This window comes from Choloepus didactylus, chromosome 25 (genome assembly GCF_015220235.1).
Source record: "Choloepus didactylus isolate mChoDid1 chromosome 25, mChoDid1.pri, whole genome shotgun sequence".
Classification (NCBI taxonomy): Eukaryota; Metazoa; Chordata; class Mammalia; order Pilosa; family Megalonychidae; genus Choloepus; species Choloepus didactylus.
The window spans coordinates 10264845-10283519 of record NC_051331.1 but is presented as its reverse complement, the minus strand read 5'-3'; the positions used below and the strand labels follow the sequence as shown (position 1 = coordinate 10283519).

At 39.2% G+C, this 18675-nt stretch overlaps 1 protein-coding gene across 10 annotated transcripts in view; it reads left to right on the top strand.

The window, feature by feature from the left end:
- LOC119520537 (zinc finger protein 596-like) overlaps window positions 1–18675 on the top strand; it is an 803197-nt gene that overhangs the window by 43475 nt on the left and 741047 nt on the right. For 2 of the 10 annotated variants that reach the window (XM_037818457.1, XM_037818456.1), the window contains exon 4: window positions 16567–16801. The exons of the other annotated variants lie outside the window; for them this stretch is intronic. The gene's annotated coding sequence lies outside the window, so the exon portion shown is untranslated. The remainder of the gene's footprint in view (window positions 1–16566; window positions 16802–18675) is intronic. 10 annotated transcript variants of the gene reach the window in all.

Genomic DNA, 18675 nt, shown 5'->3' with positions numbered 1-18675 from the left:
ATATCTCTAATTGAAGTCTCAACTCTTCTTCAGCCTCAGAGTTGCTGTATGAGGTAATAAATTCATAGCTACTGAACTCTAGCTCTGAGTTCCAGGTGTCACACACAGATACCCAAAGTTCCAGAGACTGACCAGGTTATACACAAAGAGCTCAGCATCTCAGAATTTAGAGATAACCATGACAACTCCAGAATAGAGTGCATTGAATCTGTAAATCAGTTTAGGTAGAATTAACATCTTAATTCTATTTAGTCTTCCAGTCCATGAGCATGGTATGTTCTTCCATTTTTACGGATCCTGATTGATTTATTTTCTTTTTAATTTTATTTTGAAATAAATTCAAACTTACAGGAATAGTTGCAAAAAGTACAAACCTCATACACAGAACTCCAGCATAGCCTGTCCCCACTCCCACAATACCCTAATCCACCAAATTTAACATCCTGTCACACCACCATTTCATTCTTTCCCTCCCTCCCTCCCTATCTATCATCCATCATCTAATGCTCTGTCTTCTGAACATATGAGAGCAAGCTGCACACATCCTTGAACAAACAATATTATACACATACATTTCCCATGAACGAGAACATTCTTTTATGCAATGCCATTAAGCACAGCTAAGAAGTTCAACAAATTCAACATTGATACAAAGCTTAACTGTGTCCCTTTGAGCCACCACTCCTCCATCCTCAGGTCCCATCCAGGATCGTTCTTGGCATTTAATTGTCATTATCTATTTAGTCTGTCTTTTTTCTTTTTTTCAGTTTGAAAACATACATATAGCCTAAATCTTCCCATTCCAAACCCTCCCTAGCATTCCATTACTGGCATTAGTCACATTTAGAATGTTGCAATGCCATCACCTTCCCACCATCCATTACTAGAAATTTCCCTTCACCCTAAACAGAAATGCCAGACTCATTTCTTAACTCCCCATTGCCCCTTCGCCCACTTCCTGTAACCCATAATCTACTTTTCTTCTCTATGGTCATATTCACTGATACTTTCTTTGTGTTTACCATGGGGTTTAAATTTAACACCTTAAATCTATACCAATCTTGTTTTTCTTTAATACCAACTTAACTTCAATAGGACACATAAACTATGTTCCTATACTCCTCCATTCTCCCACCTTTATATAGTTTTTGTCATTGAATACATTCTACATTGAGTCCAAAACCACTGATTTATCATTACAGTTGATGTATTTTAGATCCTGTAGGGAGTAAATAGTGGAGTTACAAATCAAAAAAACAGTAGTATTGGTATTTATATTTACCATGTGATCTTTACTGGAAATCTTTATTTCTTCATGTGGTTTCAGTAAATTGCTTAGTGTCCCTTCCTTTCACCCTGCACAATTCCCTTTAGCATTTCTTATAGGACTGATATGCTGGTGATGAAGTCCCTCAGCTTTTCATTATCCAGGAATGTTTTCATCTCCCCTTCATTTTTTTTTTTTTATCTTCATTTTATTGAGATATATTCACATACCACGCAGTCATACAAAACGAATCGTACTTTCGATTGTTTACAGTACCATTACATAGTTGTACATTCATCACCTAAATCAATCCCTGACACCTTCATTAGCACACACACAAAAATAACAAGAAGAATAATTACAGTGAAAAAGAGCAATTGAAGTAAAAAAGATCACTGGATACCTTTGTCTGTTTGTTTCCTTCCCCTATTTTTCTACTCATCCATCCATAAACTAGACAAAGTGCAGTGTGGTCCTTATGGCTTTACCAATCCCATTGTCACCCCTCATAAGCTACATTTTTATACAACTGTCATCGAGATTCATGGGTTCTGGGTTGTAGTTTGATAGTTTCAGGTGTCCACCACCAGCTACCCCAATTCTTTGGAACCTAAAAAGGGTTGTCTAAAGTGTGCGTAAGAGTGCCCACCAGAGTGACCTCTCGGCTCCCTTTGGAATCTCTCTGCCACTGAAGCTTATTTCATTTCCTTTCACATCCCCCTTTTGGTCAAGAAGATGTTCTCCGTCCCACGATGCCGGGTCTTCATTCCTCCCCGGGAGTCATATTCCACATTGCCAGGGAGATTCACTCCCCTGGGTGTCTGATCCCACATAGGGGGGAGGGCAGTGATTTCACCTTTCAAGTTGGCTGAGCCAGAGAGAGAGGAGCAACAAAGAGGCATTCGGGAGGAGGCTCTTAGGCACAACCATAGGGAGGCCTAGCCTCTCCTTTGCAGCAACCGTCTTGCCAAGGGTAAAACGTATGGTAGAGGGCTCAACCGATCAAACCACCAGTCCCCTATGTCTGTGGTCATGTTAGCAACCATGGAGGTGGGGTAGGCCAATACCCTTGCATTCTCCACAGGCTCCTCAAGGGGGCACTACATCTTTTTTTTTCCTTGTTTTTCTTTTTTTTTTTTTTTAACTTTCCCTTCTTTTTTAAATCAACTGTATGAAAAAAAAGTGAAAAAGAAAACAAACATACAATAAAAGAACATTTCAAAGAGACCATAACAAGGGAGTAAGAAAAAGACAACTAACTTAACTGTTTAACTTCCAACATGTTCCTACTTTACCCCAAGAAAGTTACCTAATATAGCAACATTTCTGTGAACTTGTTCCTACTATAGCCATCAGAAATTAACAGACCATATTCATTCCTGGGCATCCCCAGAACGTTAAATAGCTTATCTGTTCTTCTTGGATTATTGTTCCCCCTTCCTTAATTGCTCTCTACTGCTAGTTCCCCTACATTCTACATTATAAACCATTTGTTTTCCATTTTTCAAAGTTCACATTAGTGGTAGCATATAATATTTCTCTTTTTGTGCCTGGCTTATTTCGCTCAGCATTATGTCTTCAAGGTTCATCCATGTTGTCATATGTTTCACGAGATCGTTCCTTCTTACTGCCGTGTAGTATTCCATCGTGTGTATATACCACATTTTATTTATCCACTCATCTGTTGGACATTTGGGTTGTTTCCATCTCTTGGCAATTGTGAATAATGCTGCTATGAACATTGTCGTGCAGATATCTGTTCGTGTCACTGCTTTCCGATCTTCCGGGTATATACCGAGAAGTGCAATCACCGGATCGAATGGTAGCTCTATATCTAGTTTTCTAAGGAATTGCCAGACTGACTTCCAGAGTGGCTGAACCATTATACAGTCCCACCAACAATGAATAAGAGTTCCAATTTCTCCACATCCCCTCCAGCATTTGTAGTTTCCTGTTTGTTTCATGGCAGCCATTCTAACCGGTGTTAGATGGTATCTCATTGTGGTCTTAATTTGCATCTCTCTAATAGCTAGTGAAGCTGAACATTTTTTCATGTGTTTCTTGGCCATTTGTATTTCCTCTTCAGAGAACTGTCTTTTCATATCTTTTGCCCATTTTATAATTGGGCCGACTGTACTATTGTCATTGAGTTGTAGGATTTCTTTGTATATGCAAGATATCAGTCTTTTGTCAGATACATGGTTTCCAAAAATTTTTTCCCATTGAGTTGGCTGCCTCTTTACCTTTTTGAGAAATTCCTTTGAGGTGCAGAAACTTCTAAGCTTGAGGAGTTCCCATTTATCTATTTTCTCTTTTGTTGCTTGTGCTTTGGGTGTAAAGTCTAGGAAGTGGCCACCTAATACAAGGTCTTGAAGATGTTTTCCTACATTATCTTCTAGGAGTTTTCTGGTACTTTCTTTTATATTGAGATCTTTGGTCCATTTTGAGTTAATTTTTGTGTAGGGGGTGAGGTAGGGGTCCTCTTTCATTCTTTTGGATATGGATATCCAACTCTCCCAGCCCCATTTGTTGAAAAGACCATTATGGCTCAGTTCAGTGACTTTGGGGGCCTTATCAAAGATCAGACGGCCATAGATCTGAGGGTCATTCTCTGAATTCTCAATTCGGTTCCATTGATCTATATGTCTATCTTTGTGCCAGTACCATGCTGTTTTGGCAACTGTGGCTTTATAATAAGCTTCAAAGTCAGGGAGTGAAAGTCCTCCCACTTTGTTTTTCTTTTTTAGAGTGTCTTTAGCAATTCGAGGCATCTTCCCTTTCCAAATAAATATGATAACTAGCTTTTCCAAGTCTGCAAAGTAGGTTGTTGGAATTTTGATTGGGATTGCATTGAATCTGTAGATGAGTTTGGGTAGAATTGACATCTTAATGACATTTAGCCTTCCTATCCATGAACATGGAATATTTTTCCATCTTTTAAGGTCCCCTTCTGTTTCTTTTAGTAGAGTTATGTAATTTTCTTTGTATACGTCTTTTACATCTTTGGTTAAGTTTATTCCTAGGTACTTGATTTTTTTAGTTGCTATTGAAAATGGTATCTTTTTCTTGAGTGTCTCTTCAGTTTGTTCATTTCTAGCATATAGAAACATTACTGACTTATGTGCATTAATCTTGTATCCCGCTACTTTGCTAAATTTGTTTATTAGCTCTAGTAGCTGTATCATCGATTTCTCAGGGTTTTCTAGATATAAGATCATATCATCTGCAAACAATGACAGTTTTACTTCTTCTTTTCCAATTTGGATGCATTTTATTTCTTTGTCTTGCCGGATTGCCCTGGCTAGCACTTCCAGCACAATGTTGAATAACAGTGGTGACAGCGGGCATCCTTGTCTTGTTCCTGATCTTAGAGGGAAGGCTTTCAGTCTCTCACCATTGAGTACTATGCTGGCTGTGGGTTTTTCGTATATGCTCTTTATCATGTTGAGGAAGTTTCCTTCAATTCCTACCTTTTGAAGTGTTTTTATCAAAAAGGGATGTTGGATTTTGTCAAATGCTTTTTCAGCATCTATTGAGATGATCAATTGATTTTTCCCTTTTGACTTGTTAATGTGTTGTAATACATTGATTGATTTTCTTATGTTGAACCATCCTTGCATGCCTGGAATGAACCCCACTTGGTCATGGTGTATGATTTTTTTAATGTGTCTTTGGATTCGATTTGCAAGTATTTTGTTGAGGATGTTTGCATCTATATTCATTAGGGAGATTGGCCGGTAGTTTTCCTTTTTTGTAGCATCTTTGCCTGGTTTTGGTATTAGATTGATGTTAGCTTCATAAAATGAGTTAGGTAGTGTTCCATTTTCTTCAATGTTTTGAAAGAGTTTGAGTAAGATTGGTGTCAGTTCTTTCTGGAAAGTTTGGTAGAATTCCCCTGTGAAGCCATCTGGCCCTGGGCATTTATTTGTGGGAAGATTTTTGATGACTGATTGGATCTCTTTGCTTGTGATGGGTTGGTTGAGGTCTTCTATTTCTTCTCTGGTCAGTCTAGGTTGTTCATCTGTTTCCAGGAAATTGTCCATTTCCTCTACATTATCCAGTTTGTTGCCATACAGTTGTTCATAGTATCCTCTTATAATTTTTTTAATTTCTTCAGGATCTGCAGTTATGTCACCTTTTTCATTCATTATTTTGTTTATGTGGGTGTTCTCTCTTTTTGATTTTGTCAGTCTAGCTAGGGGCTTGTCAATCTTGTTGATCTTCTCAAAGAACCAACTTTTGGTGATATTTATCCTCTCTATTGCTTTTTTGTTCTCTATGTCATTTATTTCTGCTTTAATCCTTGTTATTTCTTTTCTTCTACTTGGTTTAGGATTGGTTTGCTGTTCATTTTCTAGCTTCTTCAGTTGATCCATTAGTTCTTTGATTTTGGCTCTTTCTTCCTTTTTAATATATGCATTTAGTGCTGCAAATTTCCCCCTTAGCACTGCTTTTGCTGCATCCCATAGATTTTGGTATGTTGTATTCTCATTTTCATTTGTCTCTATATATTTAGCAATTTCTCTTGCTATTTCTTCTTTAACCCACTGATTGTTTAGGAGTGTGTTGTTTAACCTCCAGGTATTTGTGAATTTTCTAAGTCTCTGATGGTTATTGACTTCTAATTGTATTCCATTGTGGTCAGAGAATGTGCTTTGAATAATTTCAATCTTTTTAAATTTATTGAGGCTTGTTTTATGTCCCAGCATATGATCTATTCTGGAGAAAGTTCCGTGAGCACTAGAAAAGTATGTGTATTCTGGTGATTTGGGATGTAATGTCCTGTATATGTCTGTTAAATCTAATTCATTTATCAGATTGTTTAGGTTTTCAATTTCCTTATTGGTCTTCTGTCTGGTTGATCTATCTAGAGGAGAGAGTGATGTGTTGAAGTCTCCCACAATTATTGTGGAAACATCAATTGCTTCCTTTAGTTTTGCCAGTGTTTCTCTCATGTATTTTGTGGCACCTTGATTGGGTGCATAGACATTTACGATTGTTATTTCTTCTTGCTGAATTGCCCCTTTTATTAGTATGTAGTGGCCTTCTTTGTCTCTCAAAACATCCCTGCATTTGAAGTCTATTTTATCTGAGATTAATATTGCTACACCTGCTTTCTTTTGGCTGTAGCTTGCATGAAATATTTTTTTCCATCCTTTCACTTTCAGTTTCTTTGTGTCCCTGTGTCTAAGATGAGTCTCTTGTGTGCAACATATTGATGGTTCATTTTTTTTGATCCATTCTGTGAATCTATATCTTTTAATTGGGGAGTTTAATCCATTTACATTCAACGTTATAACCATGAAGGCATTTCTTGAATCAGCCATCTTATCCTTTGGTTTATGTTTGTCATATTTTTCCCCTCTCTCTATTAATATCCTTTATTGTACCCATACCGAGTCTCTTTAGTACTGAACCTTTCTCCAAGTCTCTGTGTCCTTTCTTTGTGTCTCTGTCTGTAGGGCTCCCTTTAGTATCTGCAGTAGGGCAGGTCTCTTGTTAGCAAATTCTCTCAGCATTTGTTTGTCTGTGAAAAATTTAAGCTCTCCCTCAAATTTGAAGGAGAGCTTTGCTGGATAAAGTATTCTTGGCTGGAAATTTTTCTCACTCAGAATTTTAAATGTATCGTGCCACTGCCTTCTCACCTCCATGGTGGCTGCTGAGTAGTCACTACTTATTCTTATGCTGTTTCCTTTGTATGTGGTGAATTGCTTTTCTCTTGCTGCTTTCAGAACTTGCTCCTTCTCTTCTGTGTTTGACAGTGTGATCAGTATATGTCTCGGAGTGGGTTTATTTGGATTTATTCTATTTGGGGTTCGCTGAGCATTTATGATTTGTGTATTTATGTTGTTTAGAAGATTTGGGAAGTTTTCCCCAACAATTTCTTTGAATACTCTTCCTAGACCTTTACCCTTTTCTTCCCCTTCTGGGGCACCAATGAGTCTTATATTTGGACGTTTCATATTATCTATCATATCCCTGAGGTCCATTTCGATTTTTTCAATTTTTTTCCCCATTCTTTCTTTTATGCTTTCATTTTCCATTCTGTCATCTTCCAGGTCACTGATTTGTTGTTCAACTTCCTCTAGTCTTGTACTATGAGTGTCCAGAATCTTTTTAATTTGGTCAACAGTTTCTTTAATTTCCATAAGATCATCCATTTTTTTATTTAGTCTTGCAGTGTCTTCTTTATGCTCTTCTAGGGTCTTCTTGATTTCCTTTGTATCCCGTACTACGGTCTCATTGTTCATCTTTAGTTCTTTGAGTAGCTGCTCTAGGTGCTGTGTCTCTTCTGGTCTTTTGATTTGGGTGCTTGGGCTTGGGTTATCCATATCGTCTGGTTTTTTCATATGCTTTATAATTTTCTGTTGTTTTTGGCCTCGTGGCATTTGCTGAACTTGATAGGGTTCTTTTAGGATTTGTAGACCAATTGAAGTCCTTATCTCTAATTTATCAGATCTACAGCTTCGTGGAGTACACTTTCTCTAACTAACCAGCAGGTGGCGTCCACGAGCCACCTGTTCTCCACAAGCCAGTTCTCCCCTGCTTAGCCTTTTTGGTGAGTGGGGGAGTGAGTCTTGTGGGGTCCAATTGATGTACCAAGCTTGCGTGTGTAGTTGGTGTTGCCTGCCCTGTATATGGGGCGGGTTTCTGGGCAGTCAGGGAGGGGGGGGTGGCCCTAACAATCAAATCTCCCTGGTGATCCTAGAGTTTTAAAGCTGCTGCAATAGTCTAATCTTTCAGTTCAGTCCTGCCACAGTTTGTCTCTGCCACTGACCCACAAGTCCTTGGTATTGGCGTATGGCTCCTGAGACTTGTAAGTGGGCCCCTCTTCCAGGCTGTGCACCCCGGGTCCTCTGTTGAGGGATGACTGTGCTATGTCACAGGTGAGTGCCGTCCCCCCAGGGCAGTTCTGGGCTGCTGGGCTGTGTAGGGAGGCTCCCAGTCTGAGATTTCGCTGATCTCAGCAGTTCCACGTTTTCATGAGTGTTGTATGAAGTATGCCCAAAGTCAGATTGCTCTGTGGTGTCCAGTCCACGCAGTTCCTGGCTTTCTACCTACTTTCCTGGAGGAGTAACTAAAACATACAGCTCACCAGTCCGCCATCTTGCCCCGCCTCCCCTTCATTTTTAACCTTCAGGTGTTTGTGAATTTTCTGAGTCTCTGATTGTTATTGATTTCTATTTGTACTCCATTGTGGTCAGATAATGTGCTTTGAATAAATTCAATTTTTTTATTTTTAATTTATTGAGGCTTGTTTTATGTCCCAGCATATGGTCTATTCTGGAGAAAGATCTGTGATCACTAGAGAAAAATGTGTGTCCTGGTGATTTGGGATGTAGTGTTCTATATTTGTCTGTTAATTTTCTCTATATATCTCTCCTTTCTTTGTTTCTCTGGCAATAGGGCTCCCTTTATTATCTGAAGTAGGGCAGGTGTTTTACTAGCAAAATCACTCTGCATTTGTTTATCTGTGAAGAATTTAAGCTGTCCCTCAAATATGAAGGAGAGTTTTGCTAGATAAAGTATTTTTGGTTGGAAATTTTTCTCTCTCAGAATTTTAAATATGTCATGCCACTCCCTTCTCACCTTCATGGTGGCTGCTGAGTAGTCACTCATTAGTCTTATGTTGTTTCCTTTGTATGTGGTGAATTGCTTTTCCCTTGCTGCTTTCAGAACTTGCTCCTTCTCTTCAGTGTTCCACAGTCTGATCAGAATATGTCTAGGAGTGGATTTATTTGGATTTATTCTGTTTGGAGTTTGCTGGGCATTTATGCTTTGTGTATTTATATTGTGAGAAGGTTTGGGAAGTTTTCCCCCAAAATTTTTTTGAATACTCTTTCTAGACCTTTACCCTTCTCTTCCCCTTCTGGGACACCAATGAGTCTTAAATTTGGATGTTTTATTTTATCTATCATATCCCTGAAATCCTTTTTTATTTTTTCAGTTTTTCCCCATTCTTTCTTTTGTTCTTTCATTTTCCATTCTGTGGTCCTCGAGGATGCTGAGTCATTGTTCAGCTTCTTCTAGTCTTGTACTGTGAGTATCCAGAATCTTTTTAATTTTGTCAACAGTTTCTTTTATTTCCATAAGATAATCTATTTTTTTTAATTAATCTTGCAAGTTCTTCTTTAGGCTCTTCTAGGGTCTTCATGTCCTTTATATCCTGTGGCATGGTATTCTTCATGTCCTTTATATCCTATGCCATGCTCTCATTGTCTTTAGTTCTTTGATTAATTGTTCCAAGTACTGTGTCTCCTCTGATCTTTTGATTTGGGTGTTTGGGTTTGGGTTGTCCATTTCATCTTGTTTTACCATATGGTTTAAAATTTTCTATTGTTTTTGGCCTTTTGGCATTTGCTTTACTTGATAGGGTTCTTTCGGAATATGAAAAACACCAATCTCTAATTTGTCAGATCTACAGCTTGGTGGTGTACACCAGCAGATGGTGTCCATGAGTCACCTATTCCCCTCAAGTCACTTCTCCCCAACTTTGTATTTGTAGTGTGTGTGGGTCTGATTCTTGTGGGATTCAATTCATGCACCAAGTTTGGGTGTGTTGTTGGTGCTGTCTGCCCTGAATGAGGGGTGTGTGTCTGAGCAGTTAGGGAGGCAGGGCAGCTTTAATAATCAAACCTCCCAGTTGTTCCTGGAGATTTAAGGCTGTTGCAAGAGTCTAAGACTTCATTTCAGTCCTGCCATGGATTGTCTCTGCTGCTGACCCACAAGTCCTTGGTATTGGTGTAGGGTCCCTGGGAATTCTGAGTGGGTTCCCCTTCTCAGCTGTGCTCTTCCAGCACCTCTGCTGAGGGAAGGCTGTGCCATATCACAAGTGTATGCTGGTCCTCTAGGGAATCCCTGGGCTGCCAGGCCATTCAGGGGCATTCCCAGCCTGCTGTAAAGATGGCTGAATGGTGCATGTTAATTTCCCCATTTTCATACATCTCCGCCTTCCCAGCTCTGGAACAATTAGCTGTGGGTGCACTAAAGGCCACTGTCCATGGCCAATATTGCGGTATGTGCATGGTGACACTCCCCATCACACTGGGACCCTTGGCATGGCTCTGGGCTGTGGCTCAGGCCCCAGGCACATGCATCCTAGCCCACTGGGAAGATGGCTGCAAGGGTCATGGTTTCTTTCTCCTTTAGGCTCCCCTCTGCCCTCCTGTCTCCAAGACAATTAGCAGTGGGTATGGGGAGGGCTATCTACTATGCCAGATATTGAGACATTGGCACAGCCCATTTCTGCCTTACTTCACTGCATGGTTCTCACCGCTGTATCCACAGCTGCTCCCAGGATTTTTTTTCTTTTTCAAAAAGAACAAGTCTGTCTCCAAATGCCAACCCATGGTTTCCCCACACTGCATCTTGGCTGCTGGACTTTCAGCCAGATCACTCACTCATTTTAGAATGCAGACTCTCATTTTCACCAAATGCATGTTCCGTGTGGATTTAGCAGACCTTGTCCAGCTGGTGCATTGCTGGAACTGGTCTTCTGGGTCACTTTCTGGCTTTTATCTAGTATTTTTCACAGAGGTGTTTTTTTGCCCTGTCTTACCTAGCTGCCATCTTAGGTCTCCTGATTGATTTCTGTAAGCTGTTTCTTATCGTTTTCTCCATGTAGGTGTTTTGTGATCTTGCTTAACTTTATTACTAATATTTGATTTTTTTGGTTGCTATTGTAAATGGATTTTTTCTTGATTTCCTCTTCCTGTTACTCATTACTTGTGAGAGAAAAACTACTGATTTTTGCATGGTGATCCTGTAGCCTGCCACTTTGCAGTATTGATTGATTAGCTGTAGTAGCTTTGCAGTAGACTTTTCTGGATTTTCTTCATATAGTATTATGTCATCTGCAAACAGTTAAAATTTTACTTCTGCTATGGTTTGCATGACTTTTATTTCTTTTTCTGCCTTATTGCTCCAGCTAGAACTTCCAGCACAATGTTGAGTAACAATCATGACACTGGGCATCACTGTCTTGTTCTTTTTTTGTGGCAATTTTTTTTTCATTTTTTTAAATTAAATACAGTTTTATCGAAATATATTCACATACCATACAGTCATCCATGGTGTACAATCAGCTGTTCACAGTACCATCATATAGTCATGGATTCATCACACCAATGTATTTTTGAACATTTTCCTTACATCAGAAAGAATCAGAATGAGAATAAAAAATAAAAGTAAAAAAGAACACCCACATCATCCCCCCATCCCACCCTATTTTTCATTCAGTTTTTTTAATTTTGTTTTGTTTTGCCCCCATTTTTCTACTCATCCATCCATACACTGGACAGAGGGGAGTGTGATCCACATGTCTTTCCCAGTCACATTGTCACCCCTCATAAGCTACGTTGTTATACAGTCATCTTCAAGATGCAAGGGTTCTGGGTTGTAGTTTGATAGTTTCATGTGTCTACTGCCAGCTACTTCAATTCATTAGAACCTAAAAAGGGTTATCTATACTGTGCATAAGAGTGCCCACCAGAGTGAACTCTCAGCTCCTTTTGGAATCTCTCAACCACTGAAACTTATTTCATTTCATTTCACATCCCCCTTTGGTTAAGAAGTTGTCCTCCATCCAATGATGCGGGGTCTATATTCCTCCCCAGGAGTCATATTCCACATTACCAGGGAGATTTACACCCCTGGATGTCAGATCCCACTTAGAGGGGAGGGCAGTGATTTCAACTGCCAAGTTGGATTAGTTAGAGAGGGCCACATCTGAACAACAAATGTATTCAGGAGGAGACAAAATTATAAGCAGGGGTAGCCTCTCCTTTTCAGTAACAGTCTTCCCAAGGGCAGGTGCCATGGTAGAGGGCCTGACCCATCAAATCCCCAGTCCCCAATGTCTGTGAGCACTTCAGCAACCATCAAGGTGTGGAAACCCAAGAACACTGCATTCTCCTGCAGCTCCTCAGGGGGGCTCTGTATATTTTTTTTCATTTTTAAAAAAAATTAACTATTAACTTTGAACTTTGAGAAATGTAAAACAAATGGTTTATAATGTAGAATGTAGGGGAACTAGCAATAGAGAGCAATTAAGGAAGGGGGAACAGTAATCCAAGAAGAACAGATATGCTATTTAACGTTCTGGGGATACCCAGGAATGACTATGGTCTGTTAATTTCTGATGGATATAGTAGGAGCAAGTTCACAGAAATGTTGCTATATTATGTAACTTTCTTGGGGTAAAGTAGGAACAGGTTGGAAGTAAAGCAGTTATCTTAAAAAAAAAAAGAAAAATAAAAGAAACTGACTGTGTGTTAAAACTTCAACTTCCATGTCATACCAAGGGAAGAGATGTTTATTTGGTGCAGGATCTATATTTTCTGAACAGTATAATTTCTACAGTTTGTTCAAATACAATTACATGGAACTTTGAATATAAGTGAAATATGGTAGGTTTGTATAGGTTAGTGAAATAGTGACACATCCCAAAGTAATTTGGGCAGAGAATAAAAACATACATGCAGGGCCCCCCTGAGGAGCTGGGGGAGGATGCGGAAGTGTTCGACTTCCTCATCTGGATTGTTGCTGTTCTCACAAACATTGAGGACTGGTGGTTTGAAGTGCCGAGTCCTCTATCATGGTACTTGCCCTTATGAAGCTCGTTACTGCAAAGGAGAGGCTAAACCTACTTATAATTGTGCCTAAGAGTCTCCCCCTGAGTACCCTTTTGTTGCTTAGATGTGGCCCTCTCCCTCTAGCTAAGCCACCTTGGCAGGTGAACTCACTGCCCTCCCCACTACGTGGGACCCAACTCCCAGGGATGTAAATCTCCCTGGCAATGCAGGATATGACTCCAGGGGATGAATCTGGACCTGGCATCATGGGATTGAGAATATCTTCTTGACCAAAAGGTGGATGCGAAATGAAATGAAACAAAGTTTCAGTGGCTGAGAGATTTCAAATGGAGTGTAGGGGTCACTCTAGTGGACATTCTTATGCACTATATAGATAACACCTTTCAGGTTTTAATGTATTGGCAGAGCTAGAAGTAAATACTTGAAACTATCAAACCAATGTAGCTTACAAGGGGTGACAGTGTGATAGTGAAAGCCTTGTGGATCACACACCCTTCATCTAGTGTATGGATGGATGAGTAGAAAAATGGGGACAAAAAATAAATGAAAAATAGGATGGGATGGGGGGAATGATTTGGGTGTTTTTTATTTTTATTTTTTATTCTGATTCTGATTCTTTCTGGTATAAGGAAAATGTTCAAAAATAGATTGGGGTGATGAATGCACAACTATATGATGGTACTGTGAACAGTTGATTGTACACAATGGATGAACTGTTAACAGTTGATTGTACACAATGGATGATTGTATGGTATGTGAATATATTTCAATAAAACAGAATTTTAAAAAAAATTAACTATTAACTGTATCAAAAAATTGAAAAAAAAAAAACAATAAAAAAAATTTCAAACAAACCAAAACAAGGGAGTAAGAAAAAGACAACTAACCTAAAAACAACTACTTTATTTCCAATTTGTTCCTACTCTATCCCAAGAAAATAACCTAATATAGCAACATTTCTGTGAACTAGTTCCTACCATACCCACCAGAAATTAAACCATAGCTATTCCTGGGCATTCCCAGAATGTTACATTTACCCATGATAGCATATCTGTTCTTATTATGTTATCATTTCCCCTTCTGTAATTGCTTTCTTTTTTTTATACCTATGGAGTCCATACTTTTTATTTAAAGGATAAATTACAAATTAAGGCATTCACATATTGAGTACATAGAATTCCTCACATGTAGTTTTTCTTGCTTGCTTTTCAGAGTGGTAGATGAGGACTTTCAGCTTCCATTAGATGTATATTGTGAGTTGTCTAATATGGCATATCATCACACCAACTAATTAGGGCTTTGCTACACAGATGATATTCCTATGAGTTCTTTCCTCCACTAGTTTCCCTATATTAACTAAAATAGGACTGATAATTAAAGGCACTACTGTATTGATTACATAGCATCTCTTCAGTGAATTATCTGATGTGTTTAAAGGTTAAAACTATGGCTGAAATGTCTTTCATATTCCAGATATGTAGTGTGAGTTGTCTCATTCCATCTAAGGTAAGAACATTGACTGAAGGCTTCCCTACACTGATGACATTCATAGGTTTCCCCTCAAGTTTGAATAATTTCATGTTGTCTAAGTTTAGAAAAACTAAGACATTTCCATACAGATGATTTCTTATGGCTTCTGTCCACTTTACATTCTCTAATGTTGCCTGAGGGCAGAAGTATGAGCAAAAGCTTTCATACATATATGATATTCATGGGTTTTCTCTCCAGTCTAAGTTCTGTCATGTTGCCTGAGGATAGAACAATGACTGAAGGCCTTCCCACAAGTATGGCATTCATAAGATTTCTCTTTAGCTGTGTGTTCTCTCACGTTATGTAAGATTAGAATATTGACCAAAGATTTTCCTACATAGATGGCATTCAGAGGGTTTCTCTCCAGTGTGCACTAATATTTAAGATGAGAATAATAACTGAGGGCTTTCTGCATGTGTGGCATTCATAGGATTTCTCTCCAGTGTCTGTTCTCTCATGTTGTTTAAGATAAGCATATCAAATTAAGGCTTTATCATATGTATAGCATTCACCAGGATTCTTGAGTGTGTTCTCTCATGTCATATGAGGGTAGAAAAATCAATGAAGTCTTTCCTGCATGTATGGCATTCATAAGGGTTTTTTGCAAGTGTGAGTTCTCTCATGTTGAGGGCTGAACAATCATTGGAGGCTTTCTCACATTTATGATATTCATAGGGTTTCTCTCCAATGTGAGTTCTCTCAGGTTAAGACTAGAAGGTTGAGTGAAGGCTTTCCCACACAGATTGCATTCATACGGTTTTTCTCCAGTGCAAGTTCTCTCATGTTGTCTGAGGGCATAGATATGCATGAAGGCTTTCCCACATGTATGGCATTCATAGGGTTTCTCTCCAATGTGTGTTCTCTCCTGTCATCTGAGGGCATAGATATCAATGAAGGCTTTCTCACAGGTATGACATTCACAGGGTTTCTCTCCACTATGAGTTCTCTCATGTTGTTTGAGGGCAGAATAATCATTGCAGGCTTTCTGACATATATGGCATTCATAGGGTTTTCCTCCAGTGTGTGTTCTGTCATGTTGGCTAAGATAAGAAAAATAAAGGTTTTTTCCACATAGATGACATTCAAGGCATTCCTCTCCAGTGTGTGTTCTTTCATGATGTCTAAGATAATCAGATTGGCTGAAGGGTTTCCCACAAATATGGCATTCATAAGGTTTCACTCCACTATATGTTCTCTCAGGTCTAAGATGAGAATATTGGCTGAAGGTTTTCCCACATATATGGTCTTCATATGGTTTTTTCTCCAGCGTGTGTTCTCTCATGTACTCTAAGGGTATTATAATGAATGAAGGCTTTCCCACATGTATTGCATTCATAGGGTTTATCTCCAGAGTGAGTTCTCTCATTTTGTTGAAGATTAGAGGATTGACTGAAAGCTTTTCCAGATAGGTTACATTAATCAGGTTGCTCTCCAGTGTGTGCTCTCTTGTGTCATCTAAAGTCAATAAATCCAATAAATGTTTTCCCACATAGAATGGATTTGTATGGTATAGCTCCACTTTGATTTCTTTCATATTGTTTGTGGCTAGTGCTTTTAATAAAGGCTTTAGCATTTTGATGGCACTCATAGGATTTACTTCTAGTATGAATCCGCTCATGTTATTAATAGATGACTGGTCACTGAGGACTTTTCCAAGTGGTTTGCCTAAAGATGGTTTCTTTCTCTTGGGAATTAATGCATGTTGAATCACTGTGGATCTGAAGGTGGAATCTTCTTGCAAATAATTACATTTAAAGGAATTCTTCTGAGTCTGAGAAATCTGTGTCACTGCCCCCTTGTGCACCGCATGCTGTTGCTCCCTTTGTGGTCTCACATGATCTGAGAACTGGCAGAAGTTCCCAGGAATACAGAACTGTCATGATAGTAGGACTTTCTTCCAGCAAAGTGAAAGGAAAAAGGAATGCACTTCTGCTATCAGCTGCTAACTCTAATTGGTGAGGTGAAGAGAAGAATAGCCAACCCATTCCTAGGCTGAAGGAGCCCACCCAGCTGCAGAAGCCCATCTCCCAGTGATGCATACTCAGAATTGTCATTCCTGTAGATAAGTTGCATTAATATCATGTTGTGCTTTTTACAGGCAATTTCGATGCCTGGGTTCTGGTTTTGGAGAAATTCCATTCCTTCTCTCCACACTACCTCTTTCTGTGCCAACAGGGAAAACACATCTGATTTGCAGACCTCACATCCCACTAAGACCAGATGATTGATATTGTCCAGCATCACTGCTTTGAACAGTTGTCTCTGGAATGTGTCTAGCAATGCCCACTCTTCCTGGGTGAAGTCTACAGCTACACCCTTGAAGGACATTAACTCCTGTGGTTGCATTGTCAATAGCTTAGCTGACAACTGTCTTCCATTGGATTTTCACTCACAACTGAACAGGCAGTAGGTGAGTAAAGCTGGTATCCTCAGGCAGGTGCCACCAGCACACTCCCCCCACCCCACTCAGGACTAACAACAGCAAGAGTTCACACAGGCCTAGGTGGTAGCCACCATGCCTATGGGAAGCCTCCAAGCCCCAGGCCAGACCAGAGACCAGCTCCCACCATCCGAGAGGTGGCCTGGAGGAATGATGGATTCATGAGAGCTCAATTACAAGAGCATGAACAATAGACTCACTTATGTCACCATTGTCATCTTACTTGCATCACTGCTGCATTACATTCCCTACCTCTAATTGCTTTCTATCACTGAGTCCCCTACATTCTATACTATAAACCATTCATATTACATTTTTCCATGTTCACATTACTGGTAGCATATATTTTTCTTTTTGTGCCTGGCTTATTTTACTCAGCATTATGTCTTCAAATTTCATCCATGCTGTCATGTTTCATGACATTTTTCCTTGTGTAGAGCAAAATCACTGATTTTTGCATGATTATCCTGTAGACTGCCATTTTGAAGTAGCTTTGTGGTAGACTTTTCTGGATTTCCTACATATAGTATCATGTCATCTGCAAACAGTTAAAATTTTACTTCTTCCTCTACAATTTGCATGCCTTTTATTTAATTTTTTCCTAATTGCTCTAGCTAGAACTTCCAGCACAATGTTGAGTGACAGTGGTGACAGTGGGCATCACTGTCTTGTTCTTGATGTTAGAGAGTTTTCCGTCTTTCACATTGTGTATATTTGCTGTGTGTTTTTCATATATTGCCTTTATAATACTGAGCATATTCTCTTCTATTCCTGTCCTTTAAAGTGTTTTCATCAAGAAAGCATGTTGAATTTTTTCAAATGCTTTTCTGCATCAATCTAGATGATCAGGCCATTCTTCTGCTTTGATTTATTGCAGTCATGTATTACATTAATTGACTTTCTTTTATTGAACCTGCCATGCATACCTGGAATAAATCCCAGTTGGTCATGGTGTATAATTGTTTTAATGTGCTGCTGGTCTTGATTTGTGAGTCTTTTGTTGAATATTTTGCATCTATATTCATTAAAGAGATTGGTGTATAATTTTCTTTTTTTGTAGTAACTTTTTCTGACTTTGGTGTTAGGGCAATGTTGGCTTCATAGAATGAGTTAGAAGTTTCCTCCTCTTCAATTTTTTTTTGAAGAATTTGAGCAGGATTGGTACTTATTCATCATTGAATGCTTGGTAGAGGTCACATGTGAAGCCATCTGGTCCTGGACTTTTGCTTTTTGGAAGCTTTTGAAGACTGATTCAATCTCTTTACCTGTGATCCTTTGCATGCAGGATATCAGATGTACTGTCCTCCATCTCACTGTTCCTTTTTTCTGCCTTTCCCAAGCCTGCTATAGTACATCTCCATTGTGTTTGTCATCTCTTGTATTGTGCCTTTCATTCCCTAATTTCTGCCATTTGTTTTTTGAAACTTACAAGTTCTTCATTATTGTCACCCAGTGTCTTCTTTTTCTCCATCTCTTTTGTGACATTCTCTCTCACTACATTGGTTTGATTTAAAAGGTTTGTTAGAATGTCTATGGTTAGTTTTCTCAACTCCTGAATCTCAGTTGAAATGTTAGTTTCTTCCTTTGGGTCACATCTTCCAATTTCATGATGTGGCCAATGATTTTGTGTTGATCTCTCAGTATCTGACTTTCTTGGTTGGTTTATTCTGGAAGTTGTTTTCTCTCTTTTGCCTAAGGTTTTCTTGTTCATTGACTTCTGGCCAGTTTTCACATGTTCTCTTCTCCTCCCCAGTCTTCTCCCCAAAAGAAGATGCCCACAGTGGCCTGCCACAGGGATGCAAGGTAGGCACTGGGCACTCCCGCAGCTTCACTGTGTGTGGTAA